We start from the raw sequence: 26,716 nt of genomic DNA, 5'->3' as shown, positions 1-26,716 counted from the left end.
GCCGAAACCACCGTCGGCTTTCCCACCGGACGGCGCATCCAGAGGGGGATTTTTGGGGAGAAAAGGGGTGAATCTGCGCGTGTGTTTGAAGAAGCGACCGCGGGGGGTTTGGTTTCTCGGCATCGGGTTTGATGGGAAGAGCTGGCGCCCGATCGTCATCTCCGGCACCAGGGGGCGCACGGAACGGGGCCGGAATTGGGCTGAAATCCTGTGAGATTGGGAAAAAACGCCGCTGTGAGATCAACGGGCAGCGGCTGCTCGCGGTGGGAAGAACCGGAAAGGGAAATGGTGGCAAAATGGTGCCGTAAAGCGCCCGGATCTGAGCCGAGAAACAGGGGTTTTGGTGTTTTTCTTTCTATTTAACGCGCTTTCTGCTTTGCTTAATAAACTGGGTTCTGGAATGAGTTGAAGTTCGTTAATGCAGCGATTTGTGACAACGGGGGGGTTGAGTTGTTTGATTAATGAAATGTTAATTAAGGGTCTTGTCACACCAGGAGGGATGGAAGGGGGATTTATTTTGGGAGGTCTTGAGATTTATTGCTGTCACGATACCGGGGCCATCGGTGCCACCCATTGCGATACCGGGGCTGTCGGTGCCACCCATCGCGATACCAGGGCCGTCGGTGCCACCCATCGCGCTACCAGGACCATCGTTGCTGCCCATCACGATACTGGGGCCGTCGTCACTGCTGTTGTGACGATACCAGCGCTGTTGTTGCCACCTGTCGCGATACCAGGACCATCAGTGCTCCCTATTGCGATACCGGGGCCGTCGGTGCCGCCCTTCGCGATACCGGGGTCGTTGTTGCTGCCCATTGCGATACCAGGGCTGTTGGTGCCACCCATCGCGATACCGGTGCTGTCGGTGCTGCCGTCGCAATACCGGGACCGTCAGTGCTGCCCATCACGATACTGGAGCTGTTGGTTCTGCCCATCACGATACCAGGGCCCCTGTCACTGCCCATCACAATATCAGGGCCGTCGGTGCTGCCGTCGCAATACCAGCTCCATCACTGCTGCCCGTCGCGATACCGGGGCTGTCGGTGCTGCTGTCGCGATACCGGGGCTGTCGGTGCCATCCGTCGTGATACCGGGGCTGTTGGTGCTGCTGTCGCGATACCGGGGCCGTCGGTGCTGCTGTCGCGATACCGGGGCTGTTGTTGCTGCCCAACGGTGAGAGGAAAGCTGCGCTTGGAAGGGATTTCCTGTCCAGAGTCCTCATCGTCTTGGCCATGCACAGCACAGTGAGATGTTCCCCATCGGAACAGAAACGGTAACTGGGGTCTGTGGAGAGCGCAGGGGGTAAAAGGGGTCTGGGAGGAAACTGCCTGAGGAAAAGTGAGACATCCCTTTTCCCTCTGTTTTAGAAACCCCAGCCAACTCGAGAGCATCTTGGGAGGGGTCGAGCTGCACTTACCCACAGAGGACACAGCAGCTGGAGGAAGCCAGGAGAGATCGGCGTGGAGAGGACGAGCGCAAGGAGGCTGCAAAAGGGAGAGGAAAGAAATCAGTGCCGCGGCCACTGCTGTTGCTGGGATGGGAGACGTGAGGGCCTGGGGAGCTGCGGTGGGGCAGCCGGGGCTGGCAGAGCAGCCCCACGCACCCCTCAGTAGGATGGGAATGAAGAATATGAGGAGCAAAAGTAAGAAAACTCATGGGCTAAGATAAAAAAAACCAAGTGAGATAAGTAATTGAAAGAGGAAGAGAGAATAAAACGCAAGGCGTGATGCAAAGACTCGTGGGCTCCCACAAGCACAGGGAGATCCCGCAGACCCCGAGCGATGGCTGCCCTGCAACCCCCTTCCCTCCCTTCTTACTGATGAGCACCATGTTAGGGCGCTGTTGGTGCCACCCATCGCGATACCGGGGCTGTCGGTGCCACCCATCGCGATACCGGGGCCGTCGGTGCCACCCATCGCGATACCGGGGCTGTCGGTGCCACCCATCGCGATACCGGGGCCGTCGGTGCCACCCATCGCGATACCGGGGCCGTCGGTGCCACCCATCGCGATACCGGGGCTGTCGGTGCCACCCATCGCGATACCGGGGCCGTTGGTGCCACCCATCGCAATACCGGGGCTGTCGGTGCCACCCATCGCGATACCGGGGCGATACCGGCCCCTCCTGGGGCAGCAGGGGTCCAGTACCAGCACGGTTTGGGGGTGGACCCGCTGGAAAGCAGCTCTGCGAGAAGGACTTGGGAGTTCTGGGTGACATCAGGTTGGCCACAAGTCACCAATGTGTCCTTGTGGTCACGAGGCCGAGGGTACCTGGGGGATATTTATTAAGAAGAGTGTGAGCAGCAGGTGAGAGAGGTGAATCCTCCCCCTCTGCTCCACCCTGGGGAAGCTGCATCTGCAGTTCTGGGTCCAGTTCTGGGCTCCCCAGTTGAAGAAGGACAAGGAGTTACTGGAGGGAGTCCAGTGGAGGGACACAGAGATGCTGAGGGGTCTGGAGCATCATTCTGATCAGGAGAGACTGAGAGAGATGGGGCTGTTGAGCTGGAGAAGAGAAGCTGAGAGGGATGTGATCAATGGGATCAATATCTCAGGTGGGTGTCAGGATGGAGCAGACTCTGTTCAGTGGTGCCCAGCGCCGGGGTGAGGGGCAACGGGCACAGACTGAAACAGAGGAGGCTCCATCTGAACGTAAGGAGAAACTTGCTTGCTGGGAGGTGCCAGAGCCCGGCCCAGGCTGCCCAGAGCGGGTGTGGAGTCTCCTTCTGTGAGACATTCAGACCCCTGGGATCCTGTGTGATCTGCTCTGGGACCCCGCGGGAGCAGGGGGGTTGGACTGGGGGATCTCCAGAGGTCCCTTCATCCCAAACCAGAATGGGGTTCTGAGGGAAGGGGAGGGAAGGAAGGGGAGGGAAGGAAGGGGAGGGAAGGAAGGGGAGGGAAGGAAGGGGAGGGAAGGAAGGGGAGGGAAGGAAGGGGAGGGAAGGGAAGCCTCCGGGGAGACCCCATTGTGTCCCACGTTGGGCACATCTCCAGGACCGCCACGGCAACGTGTTTTCAGCCCACTTGGTCCTGTCCTGAGAATTCAGATTTGCGGTTGACAGGACAGAACTAACTCCATCAGCTCAGCCAAGAAATGGATTCATTTCATGAATATACAGAATTCTATATGAATATATAGAATATGTGAATATGAATATATATTAATTACCTATGGAGGAGAGGAGGAGATGGAAAGGGAGAGGGAGATGGAGAGAGGATGATGAAGACAGGAGGGAAGATGGGATCAAAAAACAGAAAGGAGAGAGGAAGAAAGAAGAGGTGACAGCAGGGAAAGAGACTTGAGAGGGGTATAAGGCAGAAAAAGGGGGAAATGACGAAGGAAAGGAAAAGAAGAGGGGAGGAAATGAGAAAAAAGATACCTGTATGGGAGGAGCAGCAGGGGAGGATGAGACGCTCGCCCAGCAGCATCACGAGGCTGTGACCAGCACGGCACCAGGACCCAGGGGCTCCTCAGGGCTCCGTGCCGGCCTGTCCAGGAGAGCAGCGAGCGCCTGCTGGCCGCGTCCTGCCCGCTGGCTCCGTCCTGCCCAGTGTTCCTGAACCACGTTCTCCAGCCGCCTGACACGCGCTGGGCGATCAGCGGGGCGGGAGGTGCTGGTGATGAAGGAGAAGGTGCGGAGCACAGCCGGGAGGGAGCTCGGGGGAAGCCGGATGTGGCATCTCGGGGCTGTCGTCGTGTTTTCGGGATCTTTTCCTTCCCACGTGCCCTCGATCACCTCTTTGCCCCAGGAACCGTCGTCCACCTCGCGCTGGGGGACATCAGTGGCCGTTCTCTCCCTTCCCTCGGGCGCCTTCCTCCCAGCGAGTGACGAAGAGGATCAGCAGCAGCACGGTCCTTGACTCTTGGCCCCATTTCCCACGGGATCCAGCCCTCCCTTTCCATTTTCCCTCGGCTCCCATCACGGCCGTGACCAACCCAGAGGTGTCGATCGTCTGGTGCCCTGCAGCAAAACGGCCGGGAAGGGACGAGGGACATCAGGCGCATGAAGGTGGTTTCCACAGCTTCCCCTTGCGCCAGAGCTGGGACGGTATCAGTGTCTGGAGTTACTTTTGCTTTCTCGGAGAGAACGCGGACAATGAGACGTCGACATCAACACCTCGTGAATGCATTGAGCTTTCTGTATCGCTTTACTCAGCGTGACCGTAGATAAGGGCAGCAGCGAACAGTCACTGAAGCTTAAAGAACGTTTTTAAAATAAGCAGCAAGGCCTCACATTTGTTCTGAAGCTTTTATTTTCAGGGTATAACACTGTTCAAGGGTCACTTCGGAATGACTTAGAAGCTGCAGAGGACTCAAGGGCCCATCTCAAGATGCACCAACGTCCAGGTAAAACATTTGGTTTGGAACGAAGAACAGAAATGGTTTCCTTCTCCCTTCTTCCCTCCAACAGAGCAGAGGCCACAAGCGAGGCCCCCGCTGAGCCGAGACGTGATCCACGTAATCCTGCGGCTTTCGAGCGGGGCTGTTCCGACGGGACACAGGGTGCTGGTTTCCAGCTGCAGGAGGGAGGTTCAGGGGGGACATGAGGAAGGAACTGAAACCAATCGTTGGTTCATTGCTTTAGGCCCTGCTGAACGGAGCCTCTGAGAAGGAGCTGGGGCTGAGCTGGGGCTGTGAAACAGAGGGAAAAGGGATGTTTCACTCTTCCCCCCACAAAGTTCCCCGCCAGCCTCCAAATTCTTCTTGATCTCAGGGACCCCCCAGGGATCCCAGAAACCACTGAGACCCCCCCACACCCACTCGCAAGAACCCCTGGGACCCCCCCAAACCCAGGTTTCCCCCTTTCTCCTCTCCAGCCCCCCAGGGACCTCACAACCCACCCAGGACCCCCGAGGGGCAGCTGCATGGGGGGGGGCTCTGACACCCCAAAAGTGATGGGGCGCATGGGGTGATGTGGACCCCCCTGTGGTGGTTTGGGGGTCCCCGAGTTGCCGTTCCCCCCACTTTACAGCTTTTGTACAAATTGTCTCTATATTCGTAGCTGGGGGAAAAAGCGCCCCCTCCCCAGTGCTGCTCCCACAAACCTGGGGGGGCCTGGGCGGGTCCTCTGGGTCCCCCCCACTGGCACGGGGGGAAAGGAAAGGATTTAGCACAGAAATCACAGCATCACAGTATGTTTGGGATTGGAAGGGACCTCAAAAGCTCATCCAGTGCAATCCCCCATGCAGCAGGAACACCCAGCTGAGGTTCCACAGGAAGGGGTCCAGGCGGGTTTGAATGTCTGCAGAGAAGGAGACTCCACAACCCCCTGGGCAGCCTGGGCCAGGCTCTGTTACCCTCACTGAGAAGAAGTTCTTTCTCAAATTTAAGTGGAACCTCTTGTGTTCCAGCTTGATCCCATTGCCCCTTGTCCTATCATTGTTTGCCACTGAGAAGAGCCCGGCTCCATCCTCCTGGCACTCACCCTTTATATATTTATAAACATTAATAAGGTCACCCCTCAGTCTCCTCTTCTCCAAACTAAAGAGCCCCAGCTCCCTCAGCCTTTCTTCATAAGGGAGGTGCTCCACTCCCTTCAGCATCTTGGTGGCTGCGCTGGACTCTCTGCAGCAGTTCCCTGTCCTTCTGGAGCTGAGGGGCCACAACTGGACACAATATTCCAGGTGTGGTCTCCCCAGGGCAGAGCAGAGGGGCAGGAGAACCTCTCTGACCTACTGACCACCCCCTTCTAACCCACCCCAGGTCCCATTGGCTTCCTGGCCACAAGGGCCCAGTGCTGGCTCATGCTCACCCTGCTGTCCCCAGGACCCCCAGCTCCCTTTCCCCTACCCTGCTCTCTAACAGCTCATTCCCAGCCTATACTGACCCTGGGGTTGTTCCTGCCCAGGTGCAGCACTCTGCACTTCCCCTTGTTAAATCTCACCAGGTTATCCCCCCCCAGCTCTCCAGCCTGTCCAGGTCTCTGATGGCAGCACAGCTTCCAGGGTCACCCGCTCCTCCCAGCTTGGTGTCCCCAGCAAACTCGCTGACAGTCACTCAATTCCCTCATCCGAATCGTTAACGAATATATTGAATAATATTGGCCCCTGAGGCCCTGCACTGGATCCAGGCCTCAACCGGACTCTGCCCATTGACCACCACTCTCTGGCTTCTCCCTCTCAGCCAGTTTGCACCCCCCACTCCCCACTGCCCAGAGCACCCCTCCCCAGCTCAGCTGTGCGGATGCTGTGCAGACGGTGTCAGAGGCTTTGCTGAAGCCCAGGGAGCCCACACCCACCGCCCGCCCCCTCCATCCACCCGGGTACGTTCCCATGAACGGCGACGGGGTTGGTGGGGATGAACTGAGATGAATCAAGAGATTGAGCCACGCGCTCAGAGCGATATCGGCTGTTCAACCGCTCAGTCACCGCATTTTTAAATTACAGAATGTAGATCACAGGGGTTTAATTACGGGAAATATTTAACTGTTTAATGATGGATTTTTAATGCGGAGAGGGACCAATGAAGTGGGGTTTAAGCACCACTGCCTCTGACGGACGTTTAATCCCAAGAAATTTAATGGGAAATTAATTTAATTTGAAATGTTCTTTATCAAACTGTTCAGGTCACTTCTGAGATACAAAAAGTTTTTAAAGCAAAACATTAATCCCAGTAAATTTCCAACAACGCTCCCTTCCGTGAAACCAAAATTCAACAAAAACCTCTAAGAAACGTCAACATTTGTTGGTTTTTAGTTAACGCTCAAATGTCGCGTTTAATGTTACACATTTAATTTATACACTGGAGGCCTCGGTGCGGGGGGGCTGGGGGGAGGGTGTGTTAAAGGGACATTGGGGGGCACATTTGGGGCTGTTTTGGGGTCAAAAAGGGGCATTGAGGTTCAGGGGGACTTGAGGGAGTCGCGGGGGGCGGGGACCGATCGGGGGGGCGGGGGGAGCCCCGCAGGGGGATTTGCTGGGGGAGGCAGGGTCAGCAGGGCCTCCCCTCCCCCGCAAAGGGACCCAGGGCCCCCCAAACCTGGTCCCTCCTGCCGGCTGCACCCCAACCCCCACAGCTCCCCTGCACCCCCAGACCCGCCCCGCGCCCCCCACAACCCCCCGCAACAACCAAATCCGGCCCCGCCGCTCACCCGGGACCGAACTGGCGGCGATCGCGGTCCCAGCGCCTTGTGAGGAGGATTTTCAACCGCGGAACTGCGGGGGCGACCAGCGGGACCCCCCCACTGCCGCCAGAGGGCAACACGGCGACCGCCCGGGGGCAACACGGCGACCGCCCGGCCCCGGCCAGCGGGGCCGCAGCCCCGGGCCCCCCGCCCGCCCCCGCAGCCGCTGCAGCCGCAGGAGCCGCCCGTGGCAGCGGCGCTCCGGCGGCAGCAGGGGACGAACCGCCACGGCCAGGCCGCCGCTCCCGGGGCGGGCTGCATGGTCACGCCCCCGGCACCGCCATTGGCCACACAGCCGGCCCGTCACCGTCCCTCGCACCCGTCCCGAGCCGCCATTGGCCTGGAGGCGGCCTCCTGATGCCCATTGACTGTGCCGCTTCCAGCGGGAAGTCCCTCCCCTTCCCGACACGGCTCAGCGCCTGCGCAGTGCAGCCCCCGCGCAGCCCCGCGGTGGCGCCGTCGCCCGTTGCGGGCTCTCGCTGCTGTTTAATCCAATTCTTTAATTGTGTTCTTTAAACGCGGGTTCATGAGAGCACAAGCGAAACAGCGCTGGGTGCGCGGGAGATTCGCTCGGCCCAACACGCACACCTTTAACAACAGGAAGTGTGTTAATTACAGTAAGTGTTCATAATGACCCCAGAACTGTGCATGTTCATGAGGTGATCTCAGAACCGTTTCCACAGCCCTGAGCCCCCTGTTCTCCTGCGCAGTGGCACTGGGTGCATTTGAGCAGGGGTCCTTGGGGTCTTTGGATGAAGGCTCCTCAGCCTCCTCACAGTGGGCTTTGCCCCTTTGGCTCATTGTGAGGAACTGGTGGGACCCAAGCGGCCAAGGCGGTTGAACCCGGCCTCGCGCCCCCTTTTTGCTGGAAATCTTGGTGATCTCGTCTCCTCAAGGTTGCAGCTGGTGCCGTGAAACTTCTGATCTCGGCATTTGATGAAGTTCAGCCGCAGGTGTTAGTGACGGGATCGGTTTTACAAGGTGTTCCCTTCTGGAACAGGTATGGGATGGGCCTTGGCTGGCTCTGCCCTGGGTACCACTGATCTGTTACAGTTGGATCCCTGGGTATCACTGACCTGTTACAGTTGGATCCCTGGGTGTCACTGATCTGTTACGGTTGGATCCCTGGGTATCACTGATCTGTTACAGTTGGATCCCTGGGTATCACTGATCTGTTACGGTTGGATCCCTGGGTATCACTGATCTGTTACGGTTGGATCCCTGGGTGTCACTGATCTGTTACAGTTGGATCCCTGGGTATCACTGATCTGTTACAGTTGGATCCCTGGGTGTCACTGATCTGTTACAGTTGGATCCCTGGGTGTCACTGATCTGTTACGGTTGGATCCCTGGGTGTCACTGATCTGTTACAGTTGGATCCCTGGGTATCACTGATCTGTTACGGTTGGATCCCTGGGTATCACTGATCTGTTACGGTTGGATCCCTGGGTATCACTGATCTGTTACGGTTGGATCCCTGGGTATCACTGATCTGTTACGGTTGGATCCCTGGGTATCACTGATCTGTTACGGTTGGATCCCTGGGTATCACTGATCTGTTACGGTTGGATCCCTGGGTGTCACTGATCTGTTACGGTTGGATCCCTGGGTATCACTGATCTGTTACAGTTGGATCCCTGGGTATCACTGACCTGTTACAGTTGGATCCCTGGGTGTCACTGATCTGTTACGGTTGGATCCCTGGGTGTCACTGATCTGTTACGGTTGGATCCCTGGGTATCACTGACCTGTTACGGTTGGATCCCTGGGTATCACTGACCTGTTACAGTTGGATCCCTGGGTATCACTGACCTCTTACGGTTGGATCCCTGGGTATCACTGATCTGTTACAGTTGGATCCCTGGGTGTCACTGATCTGTTACAGTTGGATCCCTGGGTATCACTGACCTGTTACAGTTGGATCCCTGGGTATCACTGACCTGTTACAGTTGGATCCCTGGGTATCACTGACCTGTTACAGCTGGATCCCTGGGTATCACTGACCTGTTACGGTTGGATCCCTGGGTATCACTGACCTGTTACGGTTGGATCCCTGGGTATCACTGACCTGTTACAGTTGGATCCCTGGGTATCACTGACCTGTTACAGTTGGATCCCTGGGTATCACTGACCTGTTACAGTTGGATCCCTGGGTATCACTGACCTGTTACGGTTGGATCCCTGGGTATCACTGATCTGTTACGGTTGGATCCCTGGGTATCACTGACCTGTTACGGTTGGATCCCTGGGTATCACTGATCTGTTACGGTTGGATCCCTGGGTATCACTGATCTGTTACGGTTGGATCCCTGGGTGTCACTGATCTGTTAAGGTTGGATCCCTGGGTGTCACTGACCTGTTACGGTTGGATCCCTGGGTGTCACTGACCTGTTACGGTTGGATCCCTGGGTGTCACTGACCTGTTACGGTTGGATCCCTGGGTGTCACTGACCTGTTACGGTTGGATCCCTGGGTATCACTGATCTGTTACGGTTGGATCCCTGGGTGTCACTGATCTGTTACGGTTGGATCCCTGGGTGTCACTGATCTGTTACAGCTGGATCCCTGGGTATCACTGATCTGTTACAGCTGGATCCCTGGGTATCACTGACCTGTTACGGTTGGATCCCTGGGTATCACTGATCTGTTACAGCTGAATCCCTGGCTATCACTGATCTGTTACGGTTGGATCCCTGGGTATCACTGACCTGTTACGGTTGGATCCCTGGGTATCACTGATCTGTTACAGTTGGATCCCTGGGTATCACTGACCTGTTACGGTTGGATCCCTGGGTATCACTGACCTGTTACGGTTGGATCCCTGGGTATCACTGACCTGTTACGGTTGGATCCCTGGGTATCACTGATCTGTTACAGTTGGATCCCTGGGTATCACTGACCTGTTACAGTTGGATCCCTGGGTATCACTGACCTGTTACGGTTGGATCCCTGGGTATCACTGACCTGTTACGGTTGGATCCCTGGGTATCACTGACCTGTTACGGTTGGATCCCTGGGTATCACTGATCTGTTACGGTTGGATCCCTGGGTGTCACTGATCTGTTACGGTTGGATCCCTGGGTGTCACTGACCTGTTACGGTTGGATCCCTGGGTGTCACTGACCTGTTACGGATGGATCCCTGGGTATCACTGACCTGTTACAGTTGGATCCCTGGGTGTCACTGATCTGTTACGGTTGGATCCCTGGGTATCACTGACCTGTTACAGTTGGATCCCTGGGTATCACTGATCTGTTACGGTTGGATCCCTGGGTATCACTGATCTGTTACAGTTGGATCCCTGGGTATCACTGACCTGTTACGGTTGGATCCCTGGGTATCACTGATCTGTTACGGTTGGATCCCTGGGTATCACTGACCTGTTACAGTTGGATCCCTGGGTATCACTGATCTGTTACGGTTGGATCCCTGGGTATCACTGACCTGTTACAGTTGGATCCCTGGGTATCACTGATCTGTTACGGTTGGATCCCTGGGTGTCACTGATCTGTTACGGTTGGATCCCTGGGTATCACTGACCTGTTACGGTTGGATCCCTGGGTGTCACTGATCTGTTACGGTTGGATCCCTGGGTATCACTGATCTGTTACAGTTGGATCCCTGGGTGTCACTGATCTGTTACGGTTGGATCCCTGGGTGTCACTGATCTGTTACAGCTGGATCCCTGGGTATCACTGATCTGTTACAGCTGAATCCCTGGGTATCACTGATCTGTTACAGCTGGATCCCTGGGTATCACTGACCTGTTACAGTTGGATCCCTGGCTATCACTGATCTGTTACGGTTGGATCCCTGGGTGTCACTGATCTGTTACAGCTGGATCCCTGGGTATCACTGATCTGTTACAGCTGGATCCCTGGGTATCACTGACCTCTTACGGTTGGATCCCTGGGTATCACTGATCTGTTACAGTTGGATCCCTGGGTGTCACTGATCTGTTACAGTTGGATCCCTGGGTATCACTGACCTGTTACAGTTGGATCCCTGGGTATCACTGATCTGTTACAGCTGGATCCCTGGGTATCACTGATCTGTTACAGCTGGATCCCTGGGTATCACTGACCTGTTACGGTTGGATCCCTGGGTATCACTGATCTGTTACGGTTGGATCGCTGGGTATCACTGACCTGTTACGGTTGGATCCCTGGGTATCACTGATCTGTTACGGTTGGATCCCTGGGTATCACTGATCTGTTACGGTTGGATCCCTGGGTATCACTGATCTGTTACGGTTGGATCCCTGGGTGTCACTGATCTGTTACAGTTGGATCCCTGCGTATCACTGATCTGTTACGGTTGGATTCCTGGGTATCACTGACCTGTTACGGTTGGATCCCTGGGTATCACTGATCTGTTACAGTTGGATCCCTGGGTGTCACTGATCTGTTACGGTTGGATCCCTGGGTATCACTGACCTGTTACGGTTGGATCCCTGGGTATCACTGATCTGTTACGGTTGGATCCCTGGGTGTCACTGATCTGTTACGGTTGGATCCCTGGGTATCACTGATCTGTTAAGGTTGGATCCCTGGGTGTCACTGATCTGTTACGGTTGGATCCCTGGGTATCACTGATCTGTTACGGTTGGATCCCTGGGTGTCACTGATCTGTTACGGTTGGATCCCTGTGTATCACTGACCTGTTACGGTTGGATCCCTGGGTGTCACTGATCTGTTATGGTTGGATCCCTGGGTATCACTGACCTGTTACAGTTGGATCCCTGGGTGTCACTGACCTGTTACGGTTGGATCCCTGGGTATCACTGATCTGTTACGGTTGGATCCCTGGGTATCACTGAACTGTTACGGTTGGATCCCTGGGTGTCACTGATCTGTTACGGTTGGATCCCTGTGTATCACTCACCTGTTACGGTTGGATCCCTGTCTATCACTGACCTGTTACGGTTGGATCCCTGGGTGTCACTGACCTGTTACGGTTGGATCCCTGGGTATCACTGACCTGTTACGGTTGGATCCCTGGGTATCACTGACCTGTTACGGTTGGATCCCTGGGTATCACTGAACTGTTACGGTTGGATACCTGGGTATCACTGATCTGTTACGGTTGGATCCCTGGGTGTCACTGATCTGTTACGGTTGGATCCCTGGGTATCACTGACCTGTTACGGTTGGATCCCTGGGTATCACTGATCTGTTATGGTTGGATCCCTGTGTATCACTGACCTGTTACGGTTGGATCCCTGGGTGTCACTGACCTGTTACGGTTGGATCCCTGGGTATCACTGACCTGTTACGGTTGGATCCCTGGGTATCACTGATCTGTTACGGTTGGATCCCTGGGTATCACTGATCTGTTACGGTTGGATCCCTGGGTATCACTGAACTGTTACAGTTGGATCCCTGGGTGTCACTGATCTGTTACGGTTGCATCCCTGTGTATCACTGACCTGTTACGGTTGGATCCCTGGGTGTCACTGACCTGTTACGGTTGGATCCCTGGGTGTCACTGATCTGTTACGGTTGGATCCCTGGGTATCACTGATCTGTTACAGTTGGATCCCTGGGTGTCACTGATCTGTTACGGTTGGATCCCTGGGTATCACTGACCTGTTGCAGCTGGATCCCTGGGTATCACTGATCTGTTACTAGCTGGATCCCTGGGTATCACTGATCTGTTACAGTTGGATCCCTGGGTATCACTAACCTGTTACAGTTGGATCCCTGGGTATCACTGACCTGTTACGGTTGGATCCCTGGGTATCACTGACCTGTTACAGTTGAATCCCTGGGTGTCACTGATCTGTTACGGTTGGATCCCTGTGTATCACTGACCTGTTACGGTTGGATCCCTGGGTATCACTGATCTATTACGGTTGGATCCCTGGGTATCACTGATCTGTTACGGTTGGATCCCTGGGTATCACTGATCTGTTACGGTTGGATCCCTGGGTGTCACTGATCTGTTACGGTTGGATCCCTGTGTATCACTGACCTGTTACGGTTGGATCCCTGGGTGTCACTGATCTGTTATGGTTGGATCCCTGGGTATCACTGAACTGTTACGGTTGGATCCCTGGGTGTCACTGATCTGTTACGGTTGGATCCCTGGGTATCACTGACCTGTTACGGTTGGATCCCTGTCTATCACTGACCTGTTACGGTTGGATCCCTGGGTGTCACTGACCTGTTACGGTTGGATCCCTGGGTATCACTGACCTGTTACGGTTGGATCCCTGGGTATCACTGACCTGTTACGGTTGGATCCCTGGGTATCACTGAACTGTTACGGTTGGATACCTGGGTATCACTGATCTGTTACGGTTGGATCCCTGGGTGTCACTGATCTGTTACGGTTGGATCCCTGGGTATCACTGATCTGTTACGGTTGGATCCCTGGGTGTCACTGATCTGTTATGGTTGGAGCCCTGTGTATCACTGACCTGTTACGGTTGGATCCCTGGGTGTCACTGACCTGTTACGGTTGGATCCCTGGGTATCACTGACCTGTTACGGTTGGATCCCTGGGTATCACTGATCTGTTACGGTTGGATCCCTGGGTATCACTGATCTGTTACGGTTGGATCCCTGGGTATCACTGAACTGTTACAGTTGGATCCCTGGGTGTCACTGATCTGTTACGGTTGGATCCCTGTGTATCACTGACCTGTTACGGTTGGATCCCTGGGTGTCACTGACCTGTTACGGTTGGATCCCTGGGTATCACTGACCTCTTACGGTTGGATCCCTGGGTATCACTGATCTGTTACAGTTGGATCCCTGGGTGTCACTGATCTGTTACGGTTGGATCCCTGGGTATCACTGACCTGTTGCAGCTGGATCCCTGGGTATCACTGATCTGTTACTAGCTGGATCCCTGGGTATCATTGACCTGTTACAGTTGGATCCCTGGGTATCACTAACCTGTTACAGTTGGATCCCTGGGTATCACTGACCTGTTACGGTTGGATCCCTGGGTATCACTGACCTGTTACAGTTGGATCCCTGGGTATCACTGATCTGTTACAGTTGGATCCCTGGGTATCACTGATCTCTTACGGTTGGATCCCTGGGTATCACTGATCTGTTACGGTTGGATCCCTGGGTATCACTGATCTCTTACAGTTGGATCCCTGGGTATCACTGATCTGTTACGGTTGGATCCCTGGGTATCACTGATCTGTTACGGTTGGATCCCTGGGTATCACTGATCTGTTACGGTTGGATCCCTGGGTATCACTGACCTGTTACTGTTGGATCCCTGGGTGTCACTGATCTGTTACGGTTGGATCCCTGGGTATCACTGACCTGTTACGGTTGGATCCCTGGGTATCACTGACCTGTTACGGTTGGATCCCTGGGTATCACTGACCTGTTACGGTTGGATCCCTGGGTATCACTGACCTGTTACGGTTGGATCCCTGGGTGTCACTGATCTGTTACGGTTGGATCCCTGGGTATCACTGACCTGTTACGGTTGGATCCCTGGGTATCACTGATCTGTTACGGTTGGATCCCTGGGTATCACTGATCTGTTACGGTTGGATCCCTGGGTGTCACTGATCTGTTACGGTTGGATCCCTGGGTATCACTGATCTGTTACGGTTGGATCCCTGGGTGTCACTGATCTGTTACGGTTGGATCCCTGGGTATCACTGACCTGTTACGGTTGGATCCCTGGGTGTCACTGACCTGTTACGGTTGGATCCCTGGGTGTCACTGATCTGTTACGGTTGGATCCCTGGGTATCACTGATCTGTTACAGTTGGATCCCTGGGTGTCACTGATCTGTTACAGTTGGATCCCTGGCTATCACTGATCTGTTACGGTTGGATCCCTGGGTGTCACTGATCTGTTACAGTTGGATCCCTGGCTATCACTGATCTGTTACGGTTGGATCCCTGGGTGTCACTGATCTGTTACAGCTGGATCCCTGGGTATCACTGATCTGTTACAGCTGGATCCCTGGGTATCACTGACCTCTTACGGTTGGATCCCTGGGTATCACTGATCTGTTACAGTTGGATCCCTGGGTATCACTGACCTGTTACGGTTGGATCCCTGGGTGTCACTGACCTGTTACGGTTGGATCCCTGGGTATCACTGACCTGTTACAGTTGGATCCCTGGGTATCACTGATCTGTTACAGTTGGATCCCTGGGTGTCACTGATCTGTTACGGTTGGATCCCTGGGTGTCACTGATCTGTTACAGCTGGATCCCTGGGTATCACTGACCTGTTACGGTTGGATCCCTGGGTGTCACTGATCTGTTACGGTTGGATCCCTGGGTATCACTGATCTCTTACAGTTGGATCCCTGGGTGTCACTGATCTGTTACGGTTGGATCCCTGGGTGTCACTGATCTGTTACAGCTGGATCCCTGGGTATCACTGATCTGTTACAGCTGGATCCCTGGGTATCACTGACCTGTTACGGTTGGATCCCTGGGTATCACTGATCTGTTACAGTTGGATCCCTGGCTATCACTGATCTGTTACGGTTGGATCCCTGGGTGTCACTGATCTGTTACAGCTGGATCCCTGGGTATCACTGATCTGTTACAGCTGGATCCCTGGGTATCACTGACCTCTTACGGTTGGATCCCTGGGTATCACTGATCTGTTACAGTTGGATCCCTGGGTGTCACTGATCTGTTACGGTTGGATCCCTGGGTATCACTGATCTGTTACGGTTGGATCCCTGGGTATCACTGATCTGTTACGGTTGGATCCCTGGGTATCACTGAACTGTTACAGTTGGATCCCTGGGTGTCACTGATCTGTTACGGTTGGATCCCTGTGTATCACTGACCTGTTACGGTTGGATCCCTGGGTGTCACTGACCTGTTACGGTTGGATCCCTGGGTGTCACTGATCTGTTACGGTTGGATCCCTGGGTATCACTGATCTGTTACAGTTGGATCCCTGAATGTCACTGATCTGTTACGGTTGGATCCCTGGGTATCACTGACCTGTTGCAGCTGGATCCCTGGGTATCACTGATCTGTTACTAGCTGGATCCCTGGGTATCACTGACCTGTTACGGTTGGATCCCTGGGTATCACTGACCTGTTACGGTTGGATCCCTGGGTATCACTGACCTGTTACAGTTGGATCCCTGGGTATCACTGATCTGTTACGGTTGGATCCCTGGGTATCACTGATCTGTTACGGTTGGATCCCTGGCTATCACTGATCTCTTACAGTTGGATCCCTGGGTATCACTGATCTGTTACGGTTGGATCCCTGGGTATCACTGATCTGTTACGGTTGGATCCCTGGGTATCACTGATCTGTTACGGTTGGATCCCTGGGTATCACTGACCTGTTACGGTTGGATCCCTGGGTGTCACTGACCTGTTACGGTTGGATCCCTGGGTATCACTGACCTGTTACGGTTGGATCCCTGGGTATCACTGACCTGTTACGGTTGGATCCCTGGGTATCACTGACCTGTTACGGTTGGATCCCTGGGTATCACTGATCTGTTACGGTTGGATCCCTGGGTATCACTGACCTGTTACGGTTGGATCCCTGGGTGTCACTGACCTGTTACGGTTGGATCCCTGGGTGTCACTGATCTGTTACGGTTGGATCCCTGGGTATCACTGATCTGTTACAGTTGGATCCCTGGGTGTCACTGATCTGTTACAGTTGGATCCCTGGGTATCACTGATCTGTTACAGTTGGATCCCTGGCTATCACTGATCTGTTACGGTTGGATCCCTGGGTGTCACTGATCTGTTACAGCTGGATCCCTGGGTATCACTGATCTGTTACAGCTGGATCCCTGGGTATCACTGACCTCTTACGGTTGGATCCCTGGGTATCACTGATCTGTTACAGTTGGATCCCTGGGTGTCACTGATCTGTTACAGTTGAATCCCGGGGTATCACTGACCTGTTACAGTTGGATCCCTGGGTATCACTGATCTGTTACAGCTGGATCCCTGGGTATCACTGATCTGTTACAGCTGGATCCCTGGGTATCACTGACCTGTTACGGTTGGATCCCTGGGTATCACTGACCTGTTACGGTTGGATCCCTGGGTATCACTGACCTGTTACAGTTGGATCCCTGGGTATCACTGACCTGTTACAGTTGGATCCCTGGGTATCACTGATCTGTTACGGTTGGATCCCTGGGTATCACTGATCTGTTACGGTTGGATCCCTGGGTATCACTGTTCTGTTACGGTTGGATCCCTGGGTATCACTGACCTGTTACAGTTGGATCCCTGGGTATCACTGATCTGTTACAGTTGGATCCCTGGGTATCACTGACCTGTTACAGTTGGATCCCTGGGTATCACTGATCTGTTACGGTTGGATCCCTGGGTATCACTGATCTGTTACGGTTGGATCCCTGGGTATCACTGACCTGTTACGGTTAGATCCCTGGGTATCACTGACCTGTTACAGTTGGATCCCTGGGTATCACTGATCTGTTACAGTTGGATCCCTGGGTGTCACTGATCTGTTACGGTTGGATCCCTGGGTATCACTGATCTGTTACAGTTGGATCCCTGGGTATCACTGACCTGTTACAGTTGGATCCCTGGGTATCACTGATCTGTTACAGCTGAATCCCTGGGTATCACTGATCTGTTACAGCTGGATCCCTGGGTATCACTGACCTGTTACGGTTGGATCCCTGGGTGTCACTGATCTATTACGGTTGGATCCCTGGGTATCACTGATCTGTTACAGTTGGATCCCTGGGTGTCACTGATCTGTTACGGTTGGATCCCTGGGTGTCACTGATCTGTTACAGCTGGATCCCTGGGTATCACTGATCTGTTACAGCTGGATCCCTGGGTATCACTGACCTGTTACGGTTGGATCCCTGGGTATCACTGATCTGTTACAGTTGGATCCCTGGCTATCACTGATCTGTTACGGTTGGATCCCTGGGTGTCACTGATCTGTTACAGCTGGATCCCTGGGTATCACTGATCTGTTACAGCTGGATCCCTGGGTATCACTGACCTCTTACGGTTGGATCCCTGGGTATCACTGATCTGTTACAGTTGGATCCCTGGGTGTCACTGATCTGTTACAGTTGAATCCCTGGGTATCACTGACCTGTTACAGTTGGATCCCTGGGTATCACTGATCTGTTACAGCTGGATCCCTGGGTATCACTGATCTGTTACAGCTGGATCCCTGGGTATCACTGACCTGTTACGGTTGGATCCCTGGGTATCACTGACCTGTTACGGTTGGATCCCTGGGTATCACTGACCTGTTACAGTTGGATCCCTGGGTATCACTGACCTGTTACAGTTGGATCCCTGGGTATCACTGACCTGTTACAGTTGGATCCCTGGGTATCACTGATCTGTTTACAGTTGGATCCCTGGGTATCACTGATCTGTTACGGTTGGATCCCTGGGTATCACTGATCTGTTACGGTTGGATCCCTGGGTATCACTGTTCTGTTACGGTTGGATCCCTGGGTATCACTGACCTGTTACAGTTGGATCCCTGGGTATCACTGATCTGTTACAGTTGGATCCCTGGGTATCACTGACCTGTTACAGTTGGATCCCTGGGTATCACTGATCTGTTACGGTTGGATCCCTGGTTATCACTGATCTGTTACGGTTGGATCCCTGGGTATCACTGACCTGTTACGGTTGGATCCCTGGGTGTCACTGATCTGTTACGGTTGGATCCCTGGGTATCACTGATCTGTTACAGTTGGATCCCTGGGTGTCACTGATCTGTTACGGTTGGATCCCTGGGTGTCACTGATCTGTTACAGCTGGATCCCTGGGTATCACTGACCTGTTACGGTTGGATCCCTGGGTGTCACTGATCTGTTACGGTTGGATCCCTGGGTATCACTGATCTGTTACTGTTGGATCCCTGGGTGTCACTGATCTGTTACGGTTGGATCCCTGGGTGTCACTGATCTGTTACAGCTGGATCCCTGGGTATCACTGATCTGTTACAGCTGGATCCCTGGGTATCACTGACCTGTTACGGTTGGATCCCTGGCTATCACTGATCTGTTACGGTTGGATCCCTGGGTGTCACTGATCTGTTACAGCTGGATCCCTGGGTGTCACTGATCTGTTACAGCTGGATCCCTGGGTATCACTGATCTGTTACAGCTGGATCCCTGGGTATCACTGACCTCTTACGGTTGGATCCCTGGGTATCACTGATCTGTTACAGTTGGATCCCTGGGTATCACTGATCTGTTACGGTTGGATCCCTGGGTATCACTGATCTGTTACGGTTGGATCCCTGGGTATCACTGACCTGTTACGGTTGGATCCCTGGGTATCACTGACCTGTTACAGTTGGATCCCTGGGTATCACTGATCTGTTACAGTTGGATCCCTGGGTGTCACTGATCTGTTACGGTTGGATCCCTGGGTGTCACTGATCTGTTACAGCTGGATCCCTGGGTATCACTGACCTGTTACGGTTGGATCCCTGGGTGTCACTGATCTGTTACGGTTGGATCCCTGGGTATCACTGATCTGTTACAGTTGGATCCCTGGGTGTCACTGATCTGTTACGGTTGGATCCCTGGGTGTCACTGATCTGTTACAGCTGGATCCCTGGGTATCACTGATCTGTTACAGCTGGATCCCTGGGTATCACTGACCTGTTACGGTTGGATCCCTGGGTATCACTGATCTGTTACGGTTGGATCCCTGGGTATCACTGATCTGTTACGGTTGGATCCCTGGGTATCACTGTTCTGTTACGGTTGGATCCCTGGGTATCACTGACCTGTTACAGTTGGATCCCTGGGTATCACTGATCTGTTACAGTTGGATCCCTGGGTATCACTGACCTGTTACAGTTGGATCCCTGGCTATCACTGATCTGTTACGGTTGGATCCCTGGGTGTCACTGATCTGTTACAGCTGGATCCCTGGGTATCACTGATCTGTTACAGCTGGATCCCTGGGTATCACTGACCTCTTACGGTTGGATCCCTGGGTATCACTGATCTGTTACAGTTGGATCCCTGGGTGTCACTGATCTGTTACGGTTGGATCCCTGGGTATCACTGATCTGTTACGGTTGGATCCCTGGGTATCACTGATCTGTTACGGTTGGATCCCTGGGTATCACTGAACTGTTACAGTTGGATCCCTGGGTGTCACTGATCTGTTACGGTTGGATCCCTGTGTATCACTGACCTGTTACGGTTGGATCCCTGGGTGTCACTGACCTGTTACGGTTGGATCCCTGGGTGTCACTGATCTGTTACGGTTGGATCCCTGGGTATCACTGATCTGTTACAGTTGGATCCCTGGGTGTCACTGATCTGTTACGGTTGGATCCCTGGGTATCACTGACCTGTTGCAGCTGGATCCCTGGGTATCACTGATCTGTTACTAGCTGGATCCCTGGGTATCACTGACCTGTTACAGTTGGATCCCTGGGTATCACTGACCTGTTACGGTTGGATCCCTGGGTATCACTGACCTGTTACAGTTGGATCCCTGGGTATCACTGATCTGTTACGGTTGGATCCCTGGGTATCACTGATCTGTTACGGTTGGATCCCTGGCTATCACTGATCTCTTACAGTTGGATCCCTGGGTATCACTGATCTGTTACGGTTGGATCCCTGGGTATCACTGATCTGTTACGGTTGGATCCCTGGGTATCACTGATCTGTTACGGTTGGATCCCTGGGTATCACTGACCTGTTACGGTTGGATCCCTGGGTGTCACTGACCTGTTACGGTTGGATCCCTGGGTATCACTGACCTGTTACGGTTGGATCCCTGGGTATCACTGACCTGTTACGGTTGGATCCCTGGGTATCACTGACCTGTTACGGTTGGATCCCTGGGTATCACTGACCTGTTACGGTTGGATCCCTGGGTATCACTGATCTGTTACGGTTGGATCCCTGGGTATCACTGACCTGTTACGGTTGGATCCCTGGGTGTCACTGACCTGTTACGGTTGGATCCCTGGGTGTCACTGATCTGTTACGGTTGGATCCCTGGGTATCACTGATCTGTTACGGTTGGATCCCTGGGTGTCACTGATCTGTTACAGTTGGATCCCTGGGTGTCACTGATCTGTTACAGCTGGATCCCTGGGTATCACTGATCTGTTACAGCTGGATCCCTGGGTATCACTGACCTCTTACGGTTGGATCCCTGGGTATCACTGATCTGTTACAGTTGGATCCCTGGGTGTCACTGATCTGTTACAGTTGAATCCCTGGGTATCACTGACCTGTTACAGTTGGATCCCTGGGTATCACTGATCTGTTACAGCTGGATCCCTGGGTATCACTGATCTGTTACAGCTGGATCCCTGGGTATCACTGACCTGTTACGGTTGGATCCCTGGGTATCACTGACCTGTTACGGTTGGATCCCTGGGTATCACTGACCTGTTACAGTTGGATCCCTGGGTATCACTGACCTGTTACAGTTGGATCCCTGGGTATCACTGATCTGTTACGGTTGGATCCCTGGGTATCACTGATCTGTTACGGTTGGATCCCTGGGTATCACTGTTCTGTTACGGTTGGATCCCTGGGTATCACTGACCTGTTACAGTTGGATCCCTGGGTATCACTGATCTGTTACAGTTGGATCCCTGGGTATCACTGACCTGTTACAGTTGGATCCCTGGGTATCACTGATCTGTTACGGTTGGATCCCTGGGTATCACTGATCTGTTACGGTTGGATCCCTGGGTATCACTGACCTGTTACGGTTGGATCCCTGGGTATCACTGACCTGTTACAGTTGGATCCCTGGGTATCACTGATCTGTTACAGTTGGATCCCTGGGTGTCACTGATCTGTTACGGTTGGATCCCTGGGTGTCACTGATCTGTTACAGCTGGATCCCTGGGTATAACTGACCTGTTACGGTTGGATCCCTGGGTATCACTGATCTGTTACAGCTGGATCCCTGGGTATCACTGATCTGTTACAGCTGGATCCCTGGGTATCACTGACCTCTTACGGTTGGATCCCTGGGTATCACTGATCTGTTACAGTTGGATCCCTGGGTGTCACTGATCTGTTACAGTTGGATCCCTGGGTATCACTGACCTGTTACAGTTGGATCCCTGGGTATCACTGATCTGTTACAGCTGAATCCCTGGGTATCACTGATCTGTTACAGCTGGATCCCTGGGTATCACTGACCTGTTACGGTTGGATCCCTGGGTGTCACTGATCTGTTACGGTTGGATCCCTGGGTATCACTGATCTGTTACAGTTGGATCCCTGGGTGTCACTGATCTGTTACGGTTGGATCCCTGGGTGTCACTGATCTGTTACAGCTGGATCCCTGGGTATCACTGATCTGTTACAGCTGGATCCCTGGGTATCACTGACCTGTTACGGTTGGATCCCTGGGTATCACTGATCTGTTACAGTTGGATCCCTGGCTATCACTGATCTGTTACGGTTGGATCCCTGGGTGTCACTGATCTGTTACAGCTGGATCCCTGGGTATCACTGATCTGTTACAGCTGGATCCCTGGGTATCACTGACCTCTTACGGTTGGATCCCTGGGTATCACTGATCTGTTACAGTTGGATCCCTGGGTGTCACTGATCTGTTACAGTTGAATCCCTGGGTATCACTGACCTGTTACAGTTGGATCCCTGGGTATCACTGATCTGTTACAGCTGGATCCCTGGGTATCACTGACCTGTTACGGTTGGATCCCTGGGTATCACTGACCTGTTACGGTTGGATCCCTGGGTATCACTGACCTGTTACAGTTGGATCCCTGGGTATCACTGACCTGTTACAGTTGGATCCCTGGGTATCACTGACCTGTTACAGTTGGATCCCTGGGTATCACTGATCTGTTTACAGTTGGATCCCTGGGTATCACTGATCTGTTACGGTTGGATCCCTGGGTATCACTGATCTGTTACGGTTGGATCCCTGGGTATCACTGTTCTGTTACGGTTGGATCCCTGGGTATCACTGACCTGTTACAGTTGGATCCCTGGGTATCACTGATCTGTTACAGTTGGATCCCTGGGTATCACTGACCTGTTACAGTTGGATCCCTGGGTATCACTGACCTGTTACGGTTGGATCCCTGGTTATCACTGATCTGTTACGGTTGGATCCCTGGGTATCACTGACCTGTTACGGTTGGATCCCTGGGTGTCACTGATCTGTTACGGTTGGATCCCTGGGTATCACTGATCTGTTACAGTTGGATCCCTGGGTGTCACTGATCTGTTACGGTTGGATCCCTGGGTGTCACTGATCTGTTACAGCTGGATCCCTGGGTATCACTGACCTGTTACGGTTGGATCCCTGGGTGTCACTTTTCTGTTACGGTTGGATCCCTGGGTATCACTGATCTGTTACAGTTGGATCCCTGGGTGTCACTGATCTGTTACGGTTGGATCCCTGGGTGTCACTGATCTGTTACAGCTGGATCCCTGGGTATCACTGATCTGTTACAGCTGGATCCCTGGGTATCACTGACCTGTTACGGTTGGATCCCTGGCTATCACTGATCTGTTACGGTTGGATCCCTGGGTGTCACTGATCTGTTACAGCTGGATCCCTGGGTGTCACTGATCTGTTACAGCTGGATCCCTGGGTATCACTGATCTGTTACAGCTGGATCCCTGGGTATCACTGACCTCTTACGGTTGGATCCCTGGGTATCACTGATCTGTTACAGTTGGATCCCTGGGTGTCACTGATCTGTTACAGTTGGATCCCTGGGTATCACTGACCTGTTACAGTTGGATCCCTGGGTATCACTGATCTGTTACAGTTGGATCCCTGGGTGTCACTGATCTGTTACAGTTGGATCCCTGGGTATCACTGACCTGTTACAGTTGGATCCCTGGGTATCACTGATCTGTTACAGCTGAATCCCTGGGTATCACTGATCTGTTACAGCTGGATCCCTGGGTATCACTGACCTGTTACGGTTGGATCCCTGGGTATCACTGACCTGTTACGGTTGGATCCCTGGGTATCACTGACCTGTTACAGTTGGATCCCTGGGTATCACTGATCTGTTACAGTTGGATCCCTGGGTATCACTGATCTGTTACGGTTGGATCCCTGGGTATCACTGATCTGTTACGGTTGGATCCCTGGGTGTCACTGATCTGTTACGGTTGGATCCCTGGGTGTCACTGATCTGTTACGGTTGGATCCCTGGGTATCACTGATCTGTTACGGTTGGATCCCTGGGTGTCACTGATCTGTTACGGTTGGATCCCTGGGTGTCACTGATCTGTTACAGCTGGATCCCTGGGTATCACTGATCTGTTACGGCTGGATCCCTGGGTATCACTGACCTGTTACGGTTGGATCCCTGGGTATCACTGATCTGTTACAGTTGGATCCCTGGCTATCACTGATCTGTTACGGTTGGATCCCTGGGTATCACTGACCTGTTACGGTTGGATCCCTGGGTATCACTGATCTGTTACAGTTGGATCCCTGGGTATCACTGACCTGTTACGGTTGGATCCCTGGGTATCACTCACCTGTTACAGTTGGATCCCTGGGTATCACTGATCTGTTACGGTCGGATCCCTGGGTATCACTGATCTGTTACGGTTGGATCCCTGGGTATCACTGACCTGTTACGGTTGGATCCCTGGGTATCACTGACCTGTTACGGTTGGATCCCTGGGTATCACTGACCTGTTACAGTTGGATCCCTGGGTGTCACTGATCTGTTACGGTTGGATCCCTGGGTATCACTGATCTATTACAGTTGGATCCCTGGGTGTCACTGATCTGTTACAGCTGGATCCCTGGGTATCACTGACCTGTTACGGTTGGATCCCTGGGTATCACTGATCTGTTACAGTTGGATCCCTGGCTATCACTGATCTGTTACGGTTGGATCCCTGGCTATCACTGATCTGTTACGGTTGGATCCCTGGGTGTCACTGATCTGTTACAGCTGGATCCCTGGGTATCACTGACCTGTTACGGTTGGATCCCTGGGTGTCACTGATCTGTTACGGTTGGATCCCTGGGTATCACTGATCTGTTACAGTTGGATCCCTGGGTGTCACTGATCTGTTACGGTTGGATCCCTGGGTGTCACTGATCTGTTACAGCTGGATCCCTGGGTATCACTGATCTGTTACAGCTGGATCCCTGGGTATCACTGACCTGTTACGGTTGGATCCCTGGGTATCACTGATCTGTTACAGTTGGATCCCTGGCTATCACTGATCTGTTACGGTTGGATCCCTGTGTGTCACTGATCTGTTACAGCTGGATCCCTGGGTATCACTGATCTGTTACAGCTGGATCCCTGGGTATCACTGACCTCTTACGGTTGGATCCCTGGGTATCACTGATCTGTTACAGTTGGATCCCTGGGTGTCACTGATCTGTTACAGTTGAATCCCTGGGTATCACTGACCTGTTACAGTTGGATCCCTGGGTATCACTGATCTGTTACAGCTGGATCCCTGGGTATCACTGATCTGTTACAGCTGGATCCCTGGGTATCACTGACCTGTTACGGTTGGATCCCTGGGTATCACTGACCTGTTACGGTTGGATCCCTGGGTATCACTGACCTGTTACAGTTGGATCCCTGGGTATCACTGACCTGTTACAGTTGGATCCCTGGGTATCACTGACCTGTTACAGTTGGATCCCTGGGTATCACTGATCTGTTTACAGTTGGATCCCTGGGTATCACTGATCTGTTACGGTTGGATCCCTGGGTATCACTGATCTGTTACGGTTGGATCCCTGGGTATCACTGTTCTGTTACGGTTGGATCCCTGGGTATCACTGACCTGTTACAGTTGGATCCCTGGGTATCACTGATCTGTTACAGTTGGATCCCTGGGTATCACTGACCTGTTACAGTTGGATCCCTGGGTATCACTGATCTGTTACGGTTGGATCCCTGGTTATCACTGATCTGTTACGGTTGGATCCCTGGGTATCACTGACCTGTTACGGTTGGATCCCTGGGTGTCACTGATCTGTTACGGTTGGATCCCTGGGTATCACTGATCTGTTACAGTTGGATCCCTGGGTGTCACTGATCTGTTACGGTTGGATCCCTGGGTGTCACTGATCTGTTACAGCTGGATCCCTGGGTATCACTGACCTGTTACGGTTGGATCCCTGGGTGTCACTGATCTGTTACGGTTGGATCCCTGGGTATCACTGATCTGTTACAGTTGGATCCCTGGCTATCACTGATCTGTTACGGTTGGATCCCTGGGTATCACTGATCTGTTACGGTTGGATCCCTGGGTATCACTGATCTGTTACGGTTGGATCCCTGGGTATCACTGACCTGTTACGGTTGGATCCCTGGGTATCACTGATCTGTTACAGTTGGATCCCTGGCTATCACTGATCTGTTACGGTTGGATCCCTGGGTATCACTGATCTGTTACGGTTGGATCCCTGGGTATCACTGATCTGTTACGGTTGGATCCCTGGGTGTCACTGATCTGTTACGGTTGGATCCCTGGGTGTCACTGATCTGTTACGGTTGGATCCCTGGGTATCACTGATCTGTTACGGTTGGATCCCTGGGTGTCACTGACCTGTTACGGTTGGATCCCTGGGTATCACTGACCTGTTACAGTTGGATCCCTGGGTATCACTGATCTGTTACGGTTGGA

General features: G+C 53.2%; 1 long non-coding RNA gene across 2 annotated transcripts; it reads right to left on the bottom strand.

Annotated features, from left to right (window-relative positions):
• Positions 1-1,158: 1,158 nt before the first annotated feature.
• On the bottom strand, positions 1,159-7,229 carry LOC139829213 (uncharacterized). Of its 2 annotated transcripts, none has more exons than XR_011741598.1 (3): positions 6,267-6,383; positions 3,380-4,632; positions 1,159-1,484 (listed from the first exon to the last, which is right to left on the bottom strand). It is a non-coding gene; the product is annotated as an uncharacterized lncRNA (long non-coding RNA). The 2 variants fall into 2 exon arrangements; XR_011741597.1 differs by lacking the exon at positions 6,267-6,383 and adding an exon at positions 7,091-7,229 and having other exon boundaries at positions 1,160-1,484.
• Positions 7,230-26,716: the final 19,487 nt, after the last annotated feature.

This window comes from Patagioenas fasciata, chromosome 16 (assembly GCF_037038585.1).
Source record: "Patagioenas fasciata isolate bPatFas1 chromosome 16, bPatFas1.hap1, whole genome shotgun sequence".
NCBI lineage: Eukaryota > Metazoa > Chordata > Aves > Columbiformes > Columbidae > Patagioenas > Patagioenas fasciata.
Note: the sequence above shows the minus strand (reverse complement) of the source record. Positions and strands in the feature narration are given on the sequence as shown.